At 41.9% G+C, this 14,111-nt stretch overlaps 1 protein-coding gene across 9 annotated transcripts in view; it reads right to left on the reverse strand.

The window, feature by feature from the left end:
• Positions 1-14,111, reverse strand: part of erfl1 (Ets2 repressor factor like 1) — a 100,996-nt gene that overhangs the window by 16,501 nt on the left and 70,384 nt on the right. Inside the window, exon 1 of one of the 9 annotated variants that reach the window (XM_084356464.1) lies at positions 5,520-5,574. The exons of the other annotated variants lie outside the window; for them this stretch is intronic. The gene's annotated coding sequence lies outside the window, so the exon portion shown is untranslated. Of the gene's footprint in view, positions 1-5,519; positions 5,575-14,111 lie in introns of those variants that run through there. 9 annotated transcript variants of the gene reach the window in all.

The raw sequence follows: 14,111 nt of genomic DNA on the forward strand, positions 1-14,111 counted from the left end.
ATGTTCGCTCTTTTGTGCCTTGAACACTGTCCACCCATCGTACTGTCATATGAAAGAGTGAGAAATCAGTACAATGCTGTAATAGGAACAGACAGCAGTGCAGTACTGTCACTGTATTTAACCAAGATATATAGTTACAGGAGGACTGAGGCTCTGTGCCTCTGCTCGTTCTCCCACAGAGCAGCCATTACTCCACACTGCAGGGGCAAAGCTAATACTGAGTCCTTCACACCGAGAGACGGGCTATCACCTCACAGAGCGGCCAAACCAGAATAACATTCAGTGAAATACAGTATGGAACATACGCTACATGTGTCAGCGGGTGTAGTTATAGTGAAGCCTGTGTAATGTTTAAAGCAGCGAGATTAGGGACAGGGGATAATGGGTCAGAAAATGTTTTAAAGAAAAACAAGCCATATGATTGAAATATCTGAAATGTAAGAAACACTTCCAGAAAAAAAACAATAAATTGGTCCAATGACTGAGGTTAGGTTCGAGGGTTTTCTTCTTGACAGCAAATCACATGAAAAGACCAAAAATAAAAATGTGTTAGTCCGTCTTGCGATAGCTTCCCCACTTCTCTTCCCGTGGCTTCTAGCCCCACACCCACTTGTCCTTACTGAAGACGTCAAATCTTTGGTCGCAAATATGTATTTTGATTTCTCAAAACAGCTGAGCACCTTTAGCAGATGTTGCCCAAATGGGAGCAAATATGCATTTGTTGGTTTTCTATACACATTTAGTGCCCAGTGTTAATTAGAGCCTGACTGGTGCTGGATTTTTGGGGCTGACGTGATGCTGATATCAGGGAGAAAAAAAATCTGATATACACACATTTCTGCAGTGATCCCTCAAATGTGATTGGCAAACACTTGTGACAAAGATACGTATGTAATGGAGGAAGGATAGCAACCAGCTTTACCATCCAAAATGACGTCAGTGCAATGAAACAATAAACTTCACTGGAAATGTAATAATTATAAATTACAAGCATCTTTTCTTGCATTATTCACTCTTAATTCCAGAGCTCAGGTATTGTACATACTCCGTCACTGACATGGCTTACTGGGATACTTAACATAATGGAGCCATGTGAGCTTTTCCTGCTTTGACAAGCCAAAATGTCTGCCATGAAAAAGCTCTTCATGAAGTGTATTAATGGCACCAGCAGTCATTATAATTAACAAACAGGTTGCTCATTCTGGCTACTAGTGAGGCTTATTTATGTGTTTTAGGACAACAGGGGCTCAGATTTTGTATCCTTAAATTTCTGATTTATTGACATGAAAAATATTTAATATCATCATTCTTTATCTTTTATAGGCTGGTTTCATTCATGTCGAGGAGTTGTAACGATTCCTCCAGTCAGGTGAAGTTGAACATTGCTGCTCAGGTCATACATTGACTGCTGTAGCTTGTGATAAATAAGGAAACTTGTTGTTTTTAGACTTTCATGAAAGTGAAGTGAAAGAACTCCAACAAGTTTAAGGGAGAGGTGCGTGGAGATGAGGATGTGAGCGCGTGAAACGGTATTAGTATGGTATGGAAGGCCGGCCTTAAGAAAATAAGGAAAAGAAGGGGAAAAAAGGATGAAGAAAAAAGTATCAATCGATAGGGTTAAATTATTCATCGTCATTAATTATCGATCGCTCTCCGCTGCCGGCTCGTCCGCCTCGCGCCAGAGTTGAAAGGAGGGAAAGCGCGCTTTATTAAAACCGGCTCGAGCCTCATTGTTTCATGTCCCGCGGCAAAGAAAAAGCTCGAGTTTGGCTCTGCCCGCGCCAGTACAAAAACACACACACACATGCACGCACACACACACACACACACACACACACACACACACACACACACACACACACATCGCTCCACCTCCCTCTCTCTCTCTCTCCCTCTCTCTCTCTCCGGACGCGCGGGAGGAGCTTTGGGGAGCCTCGCGCGGTGTTCACGGGGCGGCTGTGTCTCGCGTGGATCGATGCGGGATCAATGGCTCGCGCTGACTAATAGCCAGAGAGCGCCTTTGATCTCGCGGCTGAGAGATCAAAACCTGCGCGAGAGGGAAGAGGAATAGGAAAAGAAACTGCGCCGGCGAGCTGACCTTCACACACGCGCACACACACACACATTTACGCAAAACCCACGTAGCCCCGCGCACGCGCGCGGCTTTTAGGAATTTGACTGCAGGATATCCTACCAGCAAACAAACTATGAGAGATGCATCGCTAACGACACTGCAGGCGAATATGGAGAAATTTAAAATAATACCCAGTTTGTCTATAGGCAGGGATCCTACGCGCTCTTCCTCGCGCACACACATACACGTGCACGCACACGCAGTCCAAGTTGTTGCTCTTGATTTTGACTTCCTCAGACAAGGTGATACAGTGAGAACAAGGAAACCATCTGTTGTTTCCAGGGAGCAGATGAGTGTCCTTTGGGCTCAACTTCACGCCTATTGAGGAGGAAGAGGTGTGTGTGCATGTGTGCGTGTGCATGCCTGTCAGTGTGTGTGTGATGGAGAGAGAGAGAGAGAGAGAGAGAGAGAGAGAGAGGAGGTGGGTGCAATGTCTGAAAAAAGAGCAGTTTGAAAAAGGCAACAAAATTGTCTTAAAATAGAGCTGGGGTTGTTGAGGACGTGGAAGCAGGATGCTTACAACAACCATAGTTCTGTTATGAACTGAAAGAAACTGGAAATGTGCACACTGGGGGACACTGGGGGACACTGGGGACGCATGGGGACACTTTTTGAAATAACCATTCTCCCCCATCGCTTTTTAAAAGCATATTTGAAAATGTGCTGAAACCGAAAAAATGTAAAGAAATGAAATTACATTAATTCTGATGTGCCATTATGCAATTTGTTCCCTGCTCTGACATCAACATTGCCTAAAATTGCAAACAGTATGTTGCAGATGATTTATAGAACGTTTTCCTCACCTGAACTCTTATGTCCCCACCACTTCTTAAGTAGGGAGATGATAATAATAGTGATACAAAGTCAGCTGTTTCCTTGTAATTACCTGGAGACCGCTGGCCACATTCAACAGATCAAAAAAAATGATTGTTTTAGAGCCTTGATACTTACTGACTACTGATCTGGTAGTAAAATGACACTATTGTCCTGTTTGGGGTTAAATCCAATCTGTGATTGTTTATGACAGTACTTTTCGCCCCTCCCTAATTTAAAATTCTGTTATTAAAGATGTCTAATGATGAGTTTGATCCAGTCAATGCTTAGTAATTATGTTGGATGATATATTGTACATTTGCTTGTCTGTGAATGACTTTCTGGCAAACAAAAGGAGCATATGTTTGTTCATGCAAATGCAAAGCATAAAATATTTCCTTGTCTGATTCCTCTTTAGTCACCTCCATGTACAAGCCAGGTTTGTGGCAATGAGAAGAGCTTCAATTCTTTTGAATTAGAAATAAGAAAATATAAATACAACGTTGTGCAGTGGGATCTATGGGACAACAATGAAAAAAAGCATGCAAATTTCAACAAAACACAAGGGTTAATAGGGCCCTTATTAGTCACTAAGAGCCAGAACATAATTCCTTGTACGATAGCGTCTTGTTCTCCACGCTCTCACCTGAGGAAAGGCACTTCTCTCTCTCTCTCTGCTCATCCTCATCTCGCTCTTTCTATCTCTCTCTTTACCCCCCCTCCACCCTCCACCCTCCCCTCTCTGGTCAGTGAGTTACTCTCTCTATCGCTCTCACTTCCCGAATTAACCACTCAAGAAGTCACCACCGACTCAATCAATAGCTCATACATAAACCCTGCTATAATCGCTCCCCCTGCCTGTCTGTCTGCCCCCTCCCTCTCCGCTCCTCTCTCCTCTCCTCACCCTTTACCCCCTTCTTCAGATTCTAACTGACACTCCCGTTCCTGTCCTCCCGTGTCCCACCGTTTGTCTTTTTTCATGTCTTCATCATGTCCTTCTTTAATTATTTCAAACACTCTCTCCTCTCATATGAAAACCATCGAACCTCTACCATAATCACAAAGGAGGCCAGTCGAGACCCCTCTGTTTAAAAATAAAGATCCTCACATTTTAACTTCCTAAAGAGCCGGATCTTGTGCAATTTTAACCAAATCATATGAAAAGAAAAGTCTTTTCTTTGAATGAAAGAAGTTGCACATGACGAAAACTTATCCCTGACCTTAAAGGATAAGTTCAACAAAAAATGAGAATTCAGTCATTATCTACTCTCCTCCAGAGGTTCTCCTGAACGTCAGTTGAAGTTTCAAAGTCCGCTAAACATTTCTGGGGCTTCGCAGCAAAACAGAGTTGCAGCATTCTCCTAAACAACTGAAGTAGATGGGGACTTACAGAAAAAACAACAACATAAAAAATGTTCTACTGTATATAGGTGGTCCAGTGTAATCCAAGTCTCTGGAAGCCCTGAGATCCCAAATTAATTTGAAAAGATGTTATGTACACCCCCGCAAAGATCAAGCTCGTGCGCTTTAGACGAGGCGTGCGCTAACACTTTTAGCTTAGCATCTCCAGTGAAGATTTCAGCTTAAAAAGTGTGTAAATAACCTTTTTGAATCAATTTGGTATCTCCAGGCTTCTGGAGACTTTGATTAAGCTGGACGAGCTGCGTGGAAACATATTATGTGTTTCTTTTTCTTCATTTTTAAGAAAGTCCCTATGTACTTCAGTTGTTGAGGAGAACGCTGCAACACTGTTTTGATGCGAAGCTCCAGAAATGTTTTGTGGACTACGAAACTCACTCCGACCCTCCATCCACAAGGGGGCTGAGTAGATACAGATGTAATCTTCATTTTCGGGTGAACTTGTCCTTTAACCTGAATAGTACATAGCACATTTATTTTGATCTAATCAGCCAATTATAATTGTGTCCATTTAAATAGGGATTTAAGATTTTTTGATTTTCTGGTTTTGTTTTGTTTGATTTATGGACAAATTTATAATGTTTTTTTAAAATATAAAATACAACCTTGCTGGGGCTGGAACAATAAAGTCCTGTACTTGTTTCAACTGTTATCCCTGGTGTTTACACAGTCCATCAACCTTTATCGAGGCTGAGAGAGGCAATAATAATCACGTCCAATCTGGACTGTGTCTTGTGCTGAATACTTAGTCTGAAAGGAGACCTGACGCTACTCTGGGAGCATTTTTAACTCCTCTGGTTTCACTAACCTCACTCTATTCCTTTAGGGACTCGATATTTGTGTAGCATCCCTCTAAAATTTATTACGGGATCACAGTAATTCTTTTAAGTGCAAGGGCACTATCGGCCCATGTTAGTGTGTCCAGCCAGAATGGGCCCAGTATTGCGTTATAGCAAAGACAAGGAGACATCAATATTGCATTATCTCATATTTAACTGTGAGACACAGATAGTTGTTTTGGGGGCCTTAAAGATATTGTATTACCAAAGGAGATACAGGCAGACACACACACACACACACACATTCACACAGATGAGGAGGAAAAAAGGGAATAACACACAGAGAATTTTAAAATTATAAGGCCTCTACACACCCTCTGCTCGTACCCCTTCTTTCTCTATCTATCTCTCTCTCTCTCCCTCTCTCTCGCTCCTTCTTCTCTGCCTCTCTCTCCTCTCTCCAAAGTCTTTGATTCGTCCGTACGGTTTGATCTGCGAGAGAGCGAGTTTTGTAAACACATTTTTCACGATCATATAGCCACGGGCAAGGGGAGCGTGAGGCGCGGAGGAAGAAGAAGAAGGAGGAGAGGGAGAGAGACTCAGAGAGAGAGAGAGAGAGAGATGGTGTGTGTGTGTGTGTGAGAGAGAGAGAGAGAGAGAGTGTGAGTGTGTGTGCGTGTGTGAGGGACGTTTAATGAGCGTGCAAGATGGAAAGACAGACTGACAGAAAATGCAAGGATGGAGCCTCAAATATGACTTACTGCTATCCTGCACAGAGCAACAAAGACACACACACACACACACACACACACACATGCACACACACACACACACACACACACACACACACCAGGGAGCCCAGACTGATGGTTTTGGCACAAGTAAAGCATCACAGGGGTTGACGAAATGTGAAGCAACAAGGAGAAAAAGCAAGTTATTCAGTTTTCCTCATCATGCAGAGGGGGGTGACACTCCAACACTGTATTTCCCGATATGACACTTCCTGACTGGTGCACCCATAGAGTCACACAAACACACACACACACACACACACACACACACACACACAGACAAAGTGATGCATCTCGTTTGGGATGATGAACACAGAAAACAGAGAGAAGCAGCAGCGTCTGAAAAACAGATTATGGGGGCGAGCCAATAAAACGCAGAGCACAGACGGTAAACACACCGTGGTGTAAAGCTGAACTAATAAAAGTGCGAGCCTCTCGTTCCTTACATTTCTTCTCCTCTTTTCTTTTTTTTTCTCCACTTGGTTGGAACACTTTCTTTTCTCATCTGGCAGCTGCTAATCCGGTTAGCTTCGATTGGCTCCGGTAATGGCGCTAACCCGTCGCTTCTGCAGCGACTCGTCTCCACGGGACGCGGCGGAGAGGAGGCGACTCCGGCTCGGGTGTGAGCGTCGGGCTGACACCGGCGACGGTGATGACGCGATCCGGGGAAGAAGAGGAGGAGGAGGATGATGGAGAAGGAAACGGAAGAATGCTCCACAAGTTTCGCTTAATTTGCCCCTTAAAGTTTCAACCTTCGAGCTAAAAAAAAGTTTACAAAAAAATTAATTCTGACCATTTGTGCTTGATTATATAACCCACCCCTTCAAAATAAAAGATAAAAAAAATGGCAAACGCACGAACGAGCATGTAATAATAATAATAATAATAATAATAATAATGCATTTATATGAAAGCCACAGCTGACTGCATGTTATAAGTTTCTGATGAATTGGCTCCTTCGACTTTTGGCAAAGCACGGGCTGGGGTTAGATGCAGGCCATCACATTTAAAGTGCTTTTCCACTACGAGATTTGTTTGTTTTCCTAAAAGACGGGGAAACACTCCTCAACAATTCTGCAAGAAATCCCTTGCGCCAGTCGTTAAAAAATGATTTTCTTTTCATTTCTCCTTTCCTTCCATTCTTCCTTTTTTTCTTTTTTTTTTTTTTTTTATTTATTTTTTTTTTTTTTACTTAGCCTACTGCTTTTTAGAAAGAAGAATAGCTGCAAGCAAAGTGTCAGAATATGTGTGTGTGTGTGTGGAGCCTGTGTGTACATATGTGTGTGTGCATATAGTGCAGTGCAGTGTAGTGTAGCGTTTCCTCTTCCTCTCTCTTTCTTCTCTCAGTCTTTTCTGTCCGGGGAATTGTTCTCAACGTCCACAAACACATTGCAAATACCCGCCGGCCCAGCTGCATCGATTTCTAATTAGACGCCAGGATAATCGTTGGAGAGAGATGAAAAAAAACGGAGAGAGTGATAGCGAGACCGAGTAAATAAATATATAAACGAATTAGAGCCCAGATTAATTGAATGAATATGAGCATTAAAAAAGAAACAAAGGTGATCTTGGCGGATAAACCTTGCGTGGACTGAACGGGAAATAAGGCTTATACACACACAGCGGGGGGAACACAGCTGGGAACATACATACAGGAATTGGTAAATTAGGCTCTACTTTTGTTGTTGTTGTTGTTGTGAAAAATGTGTTGGTGTAGGCTCTGATAAATATTTTTTTTTTGTAAAAACTGTGTGAAGATCCCAAAAAGTTTTTTTTTTCTTTTCTTTTTTCAATGATGTCACTGCTGCAGCAGCAGCAGCAGCTCGATTTTCTGCGAGAAGAAGAACAAGGATGCTGTGTAGGAAACTCGCCCTGGACGCAATTAAAAACAGGAAATCCAAGAAGAAGAAATAGAAGAACGTGACGACAAAAGTCCAGAATAAATATGTGCATGTGTGATGAAGGAGAATTTGACCTGCTGATAATTGTGAAGCCGTGACAGCAATCACCCTCCAACTAAAGCCACAGCTGGATTATCCAACTTCTCTCCTGTTCAGTCAAATTTCCACCCTCCTCCTCCTCCTCCTCCTCCTCTTGGTCTCCCTCCCTCCCTCTGTCTGTCTCCTGACAGAGTGTGACAGGGGGGTTAGCCGGGGAGCTCAGGTAGCTCGTTTACTTTAATTAACGTTTCATCATCCTCGGAGCGGGACCGCGCACCGCATATACTCTTTCATGCTGCTCCGTCTCTCATCCCTGTTCTCCATCCATTCATCATCAGCGCTCCCCACTTTCTCTCTCCTCCTCCTCCTCCTCCTCCTCCTCCACCTTCGGGCTCACCTCTCATCTTTTCTTCCACAACTCGCCCCCCCCGCCCTCCTCCACCACCCTGCTCTCTGTCTCATGTCCACTCAGGCATATACAGGATAATAATTCAAACACTTTCCTTCCTTCGTTCCTTCCTCACTTCCCTCCTCCTCCTCCCTGTTCCCCCCCCAACTTTGAGACTTCTCTCCCTCCCTTTAACTATTTTCTCTCTCTCCCCTCCCCTCCCCCCTTTTTTTGTTTTGTTTTATACATTAATGTGTGTTATTACCCGCATGATTACAGGCTGGTTTATGGCACAAACAAGCTCTAAAAGCCGGAGCAAAGATCAATGTGCCCAGACTATTAATATGGAATATTATAATCATTAGTAGCTATGATATCGGCCTTTAGGTTGTTCTGGTTGGACACGTTATGGCCCAGAGGAAGGAGATGAGAGAGGAGGAGGGTTATTGATCGGTATTGACCGCCTCTGATCATATAATGGAAAATAAACCTCCAGTCGGTGATCATCATCAGGCAAGCGACCGCGACGGATAAAATCAATTTGAGGTCTCTTTCAGCAGGACGAGTATCAATTAGTGAGCTTGATATTATTGTTTTTTCTTAATGCAGTTATGTCTGAGTGTAATAATCCAACTAAATTAAGGTTACTGATTTTCTAAAGTTGATTTGTTTGTGCGTAGAAAGAAAGATGAAGGTGCGGTAAGACACTGAAAAGTCCGCACTTTGGACCAATTTAGTTTGCGCGTTAGGAGACTTTTCTCTGTGCGCACGTTGTTCTTAGAGCTTAGTAAGCCACATATTACAGGTTATTTAATTTTAAAGTCGCACATAACTCAAGTTAATTAAAGTTGATTGATACGAAACAAAAATATTCTCATGTGCAAACTTCTCTCTTTCTCTAACGAGAGCTGGCAGGAAGTCTTAATGAAGGCGAGGGGAGGAATCATGATGAGTTAGGTAATGCTTGACTAAACACCAGATAATTATTATGGTATGGATACATAATATTACATATGGGGATATTACAATGGACGTATGTATGCTAATCACATCCATGATCTAATAAGCAGTAACTGTGGGCTGTTACTTAGCTTTAGTATAGACTTAGGTCCTGGGTTAAAGGTGCACTGTGCAGTTTTATTCAGAAGAGAAAAATCTTCATGCATTAATTTTCCCCACTGAAGAAACTGAATAAAACCAACTGTCATCAGAGGACAGCACAATTTCTTACTGTTTGATTTTGTTTATGTTTGCAGGAACCTTTGAAGTTGAGACTGTTTTAGCTTCCAACTGTGATCTGAGGAGAAAATCTTATTAATTCAGTAATGAAAGGCTGTATATCAAATAAATATTTCTCCATTTGTATTATTGCCTTATTAAGATTGTAATTTTTGCCTTTCTGAGTTTGAATTTATTTTCCAAAACTACATAGTGCACCTTTAACATGCCGGCACATTTCAACTGCAGGTGCTGATGGAGAGCAAAGCGTTCATTCTCATTTGTTGACTAAATTTTCTTGATGCAAAACCATTTTAAAAACTTTCTTTCTTTCTTTCTTTTACAAATTATTCTAACAACTTACCACCTTTAGCAAGTTATCGAGCTACTAGAACTTCATGTGATTTGTTACATTAAACGTTATTTCAGAGCCATGTCTTTTTTGATCAAACTGGTCATCAGATGCAAACATTTACATATTCAGCATAAATAAACTTTCCTGTAAGTGAACTACAGTTAACTTGATGCTCATCAATTCATGTACGAGGCAACTGTGAGTTAACATTTCTCAGGATAAGTGTAAACTCATCACTTAAAGTCAGGAAGTCGGTCGTTTGCTAACAGTGAGCAACAGGAATTCACGATACATCCTGCGTTAAAATCATCATGCGTCATGCATTAGCTAAGTGCTATTTATAAAGTGTCACTGAATTAATTTCCTTCACAATACCTTTGAAACAATGTATATTTAGAGTAAAGTTGTCACTTAGTGTTTGGCTCGTCTGAGTCAGCCTGAAGGCTCCTCTCATTAAATCATTTACCGGAGTCTTTCTTCTTGCAATAACTGGCACTCACTCTCATTTGAACTTTGAAACACTTTCTTAAGGGCATAAAACAATGGTCGTTTTAAGTTTCACTGACACTTAAAACGGCTCATTATGCTAATGGATATTATGTAATTACAAACATCATAGAATTAAAAACCACCCTTGAGAAGGAGGTAGGCCTTTAGTGTAGTTTGTATTGATTATTATGAATACTACAATAATCCTATAATAATGATTTTTGGATTCAACACAACAGTCATTCATGTGAATCTGATACACAAACTGATTGTAAGGATCCAAAGATAAAAAGTTGGAGGCTAGTCAAATCACATAAAAGAGTCCTATACTGTTGTTAATGAAAAAAGGAATGATGAAAATGAATCAATAAAACCAACGGTAAAAACTTGAGACGATCACAAACCAATAGTACTGAATCCCCTCGGAGTCGGCTTAGAGCTGCAGTTTGATGAGCCGGTGGAAATGGCAGGTGTTATATGAAGCAAATATAAAAATAAGAGAAAAAAGTAAAGTAAATGCAGTTAGACTGGTTCGGCGTGGTCTGGGCGTGACTCGTACACAGCCTGGGACTCAGCGTGGAGCATCGTGATAGTTTAAACAGTTTAAAACACTTACAGTGGTAACCGGATTTGTAGCCTTGTGGGGTTAAGAACTTGATGAAATCCGCCGTGCCCACCAAGACTACAGAGGTGAGCGCTCACATACAAATTGCCATTGATAAAGAGAGAAGGGGAAGCCCCGACATCACACACCTTAAACCCCATCCCTCTCAAACTGGTTCAGATAAAGGAAAAAAAAAACACTATCCTACCCAGAGTGCACTGCAGCTGGCAGCATGTGGGATCCCAAGGGGAACAAAATGCTTTTGATTTGCATCTGTTTTCAGTGGAGCCACTTATGTTTGACTGGGGATCACCTTATTACAATGTATTTTATCAATAATGTGTGACACGTGGGAAAAGTCCAGCTTTGTTGAACTCTGACCCTGTTAGGTGTTGACCATCGACAGTGCAGTTGCAGTCTCGATAATGGAGGACAAGCTATACGCTTGCCGAATTTCCAGAAATGCTGTGATGATTAATTAGTGTCATACATGACAACATGACAAAGTACCTCCCTTCAAATGGAGCAAATAATCATGGTGACATCGGGATAGGTAATTAGGACTTGATATAAACCACAAAACAAGTATGAAAGATCAAACTAAAAATATTATTAAATATGAGGGTGAGGTCTTTATGGTGTCCTGGAGACAGATATCTTCTGGTATAATTCTTATGGATCCAGCCTGATCCCCCAACCTTACCTAATGTCACTGTGTCCAACTTGGATATCTGAAAAACCGAATCACTTTTAATCTTGCACTTGGTCACAAGCTTTGGGTTTAATGGACCTATCATGGTGCTTCTACCCATAACCCTGTAGGATGCATACATTTAGGTTTATCTGATATTGTAGTGTGGATGTTATTCCTACAACATCATAATTAATGCTGCTCCAGGATCATCATAGCAACCAATGAAGAAGGACAAAATCTAAAGAGGAAGTAGGTCTTGACTTGACTTAATGTTTTCAGTTTTCGGTGACAGTTTGATAAGGTTAAGGCATTAAAATAGACACTTTCACAAAGTTAAAAGCTATGACGTCACAAAAACGTGATTGGTCAGTATCAATAATCCTGGAGCAACATTCAATATAATGTTGTAGGAACACCATCATGGCCATATCAGATCAGAGGAGTGAAGAAGTTTATACTTATTCCACCCCTGTGGGAGGAGCTGGACTAAAACTGGCATGGCACATAGCTTTACGCTGCTGTTGTAGACTGATCAGAGGGTATAGCAGAGAAACCTTGGCTAACACCTGGCCAGTGAAAACTCCTGTTACATCCCTTAAAGGTGTCTGTTATTACTTTCCTAGTGTCGATCCCACTTTAGTCCATTTCATCTAATAATAAATTGTGGGGGCGTCGAGGTGGCTTAAGGGTTTATGCTGACCATATAAATGTAGTCCATTTTGTTGCATATCATCACTTCTCTCTCTCCTCTCATGTTCTGACATCTCTCTATTATAGCTGGCAGACAATGCCAGAAAAACAGACAGGCTGTCCTGTGAGATGTGAGAATAAAGTCAACTATTGCCATGATTGAAACAACTATTCAAAGCTAATTAAATCACATTTAATTTAATGATTTAGCAATTGTATCATAACCTTCCATTTATAGTCGTTGAGCCGTTTTTGTGAATTATTCGGGTCTTTTGAAACTTTCTAAAATAAACAAATAATGCATTTATAATAACAGTCCAGGATGTGAGTAAAAATCAGCCGTAAATGTGGAGAATCAATGCGACTTAACACCATTTAAAACAGTCTTGTTTTGTACTGTAGACCGTCTTGCATCCTAGTTTTCAGACAGTTTATATTCCCTGCTGGTCATTGACCGGGTTACGTGGACCTTAGGGTCATGAAACACATTCAGCACATAAATGAACACAAACTTTGAAGTCAAGAAAAATATTTCAAGCACAAACAAGACCCCGCAAACTCAGAGTTCAACGAGCACAGATTCTAAATGAATGGATACACCAGCCTCCATGTTGCACTGTGGGACGCTGTTCGCTTTTTAAAATGACGACCGTCTCTTCTGTCATGACTGTTTCCGTATTAACTACGATTTCTAATGTCTACTCTGTCCCTTCTTAATACTACCTCTGTCTCTTCCCATTACACAGACCTCCTGGACTGTTGCATTTCTATCGAAGTCATATGTCCATGTGCACACACAGACATGCACACACACAAAAATTCAATCTCTCCGTCTTTCTATCTGTGTTTCCCTCTCCCACTTTCTCTTATACAGACACGCACACACAAACAAAGCCACACACACACACACACACACACACACTCACACACTCAGCGCCCGTCTGCCCCGGCCCCCGTCGGCCCTCTCGCCTGTGTGCGTGTCAAATCGAATCTCCACCTCAGTGCGTAGTACACCTGCTGTGCCGGCGTATAATGCGCTGCATACAGTGAGTGCACGATGACGGATTACTGAATTAGACCAATAATGACAAGTGACACTTCTGTTACCGCTCCCTGAGCCACTGCAGAGAGAAGGGGAGAGGTGTAAATAAAGAACAGACACAGCGACAGAGAGAGAGAGAGAGAGAGAGGGTGGGATGGAGAAAAAAAAAAAAACCCAACAGAACAGAGATGGAGGAAGTCATGGAGATGGATTGGGAATTTTCAGCTTGTTCTGTAAAAATAAATAAGTTCTGTTTCATTCAATTGCAACTTCTCCGTCCTGTATCTTTTTTTCCCCTCTCTCCGTTTCCGAGATTCATATCACAATCAGTGCTGAGGGGATTTTTTTCTTTATACCTTTTCCCGTAGTTTTCTCTCTTAATACAAATTTCAAGACGAGGCTCCACCTGTGGTCAAGGCATCAGCTTAACTCAAATCCCGGCAGAAAATGAAAGGCAACGCTGCAGCAACTTCACATGTTTGCCAAGACAGAAGTGTTCAGAGAAGTTTTGACGTGTTTTCTTAATGAATATACATGAAATGTAGAGCAGGGTAATTTGCGAGTGTCCACCGGTTGTAGACCGGGGCAGTGTATCTGCAGGATGTCTGGCCCCCCCATGGACCTGGGTCTCCGCAGGCCTGTGCTCAGGATACTAAACCATGCCAAATGAGGAAGAGGAGGTGCAACCCTCCCTGGGACCACATGAATAAATCAGCCTACCACCCGGTGCTTCTGTACCGGGGCAAAGACTCACT

The sequence above is a fragment of the Pagrus pagrus genome (genome assembly GCF_965226575.1).
Source record: "Pagrus pagrus genome assembly, chromosome: 7".
NCBI classification, from domain to species: domain Eukaryota; kingdom Metazoa; phylum Chordata; class Actinopteri; order Spariformes; family Sparidae; genus Pagrus; species Pagrus pagrus.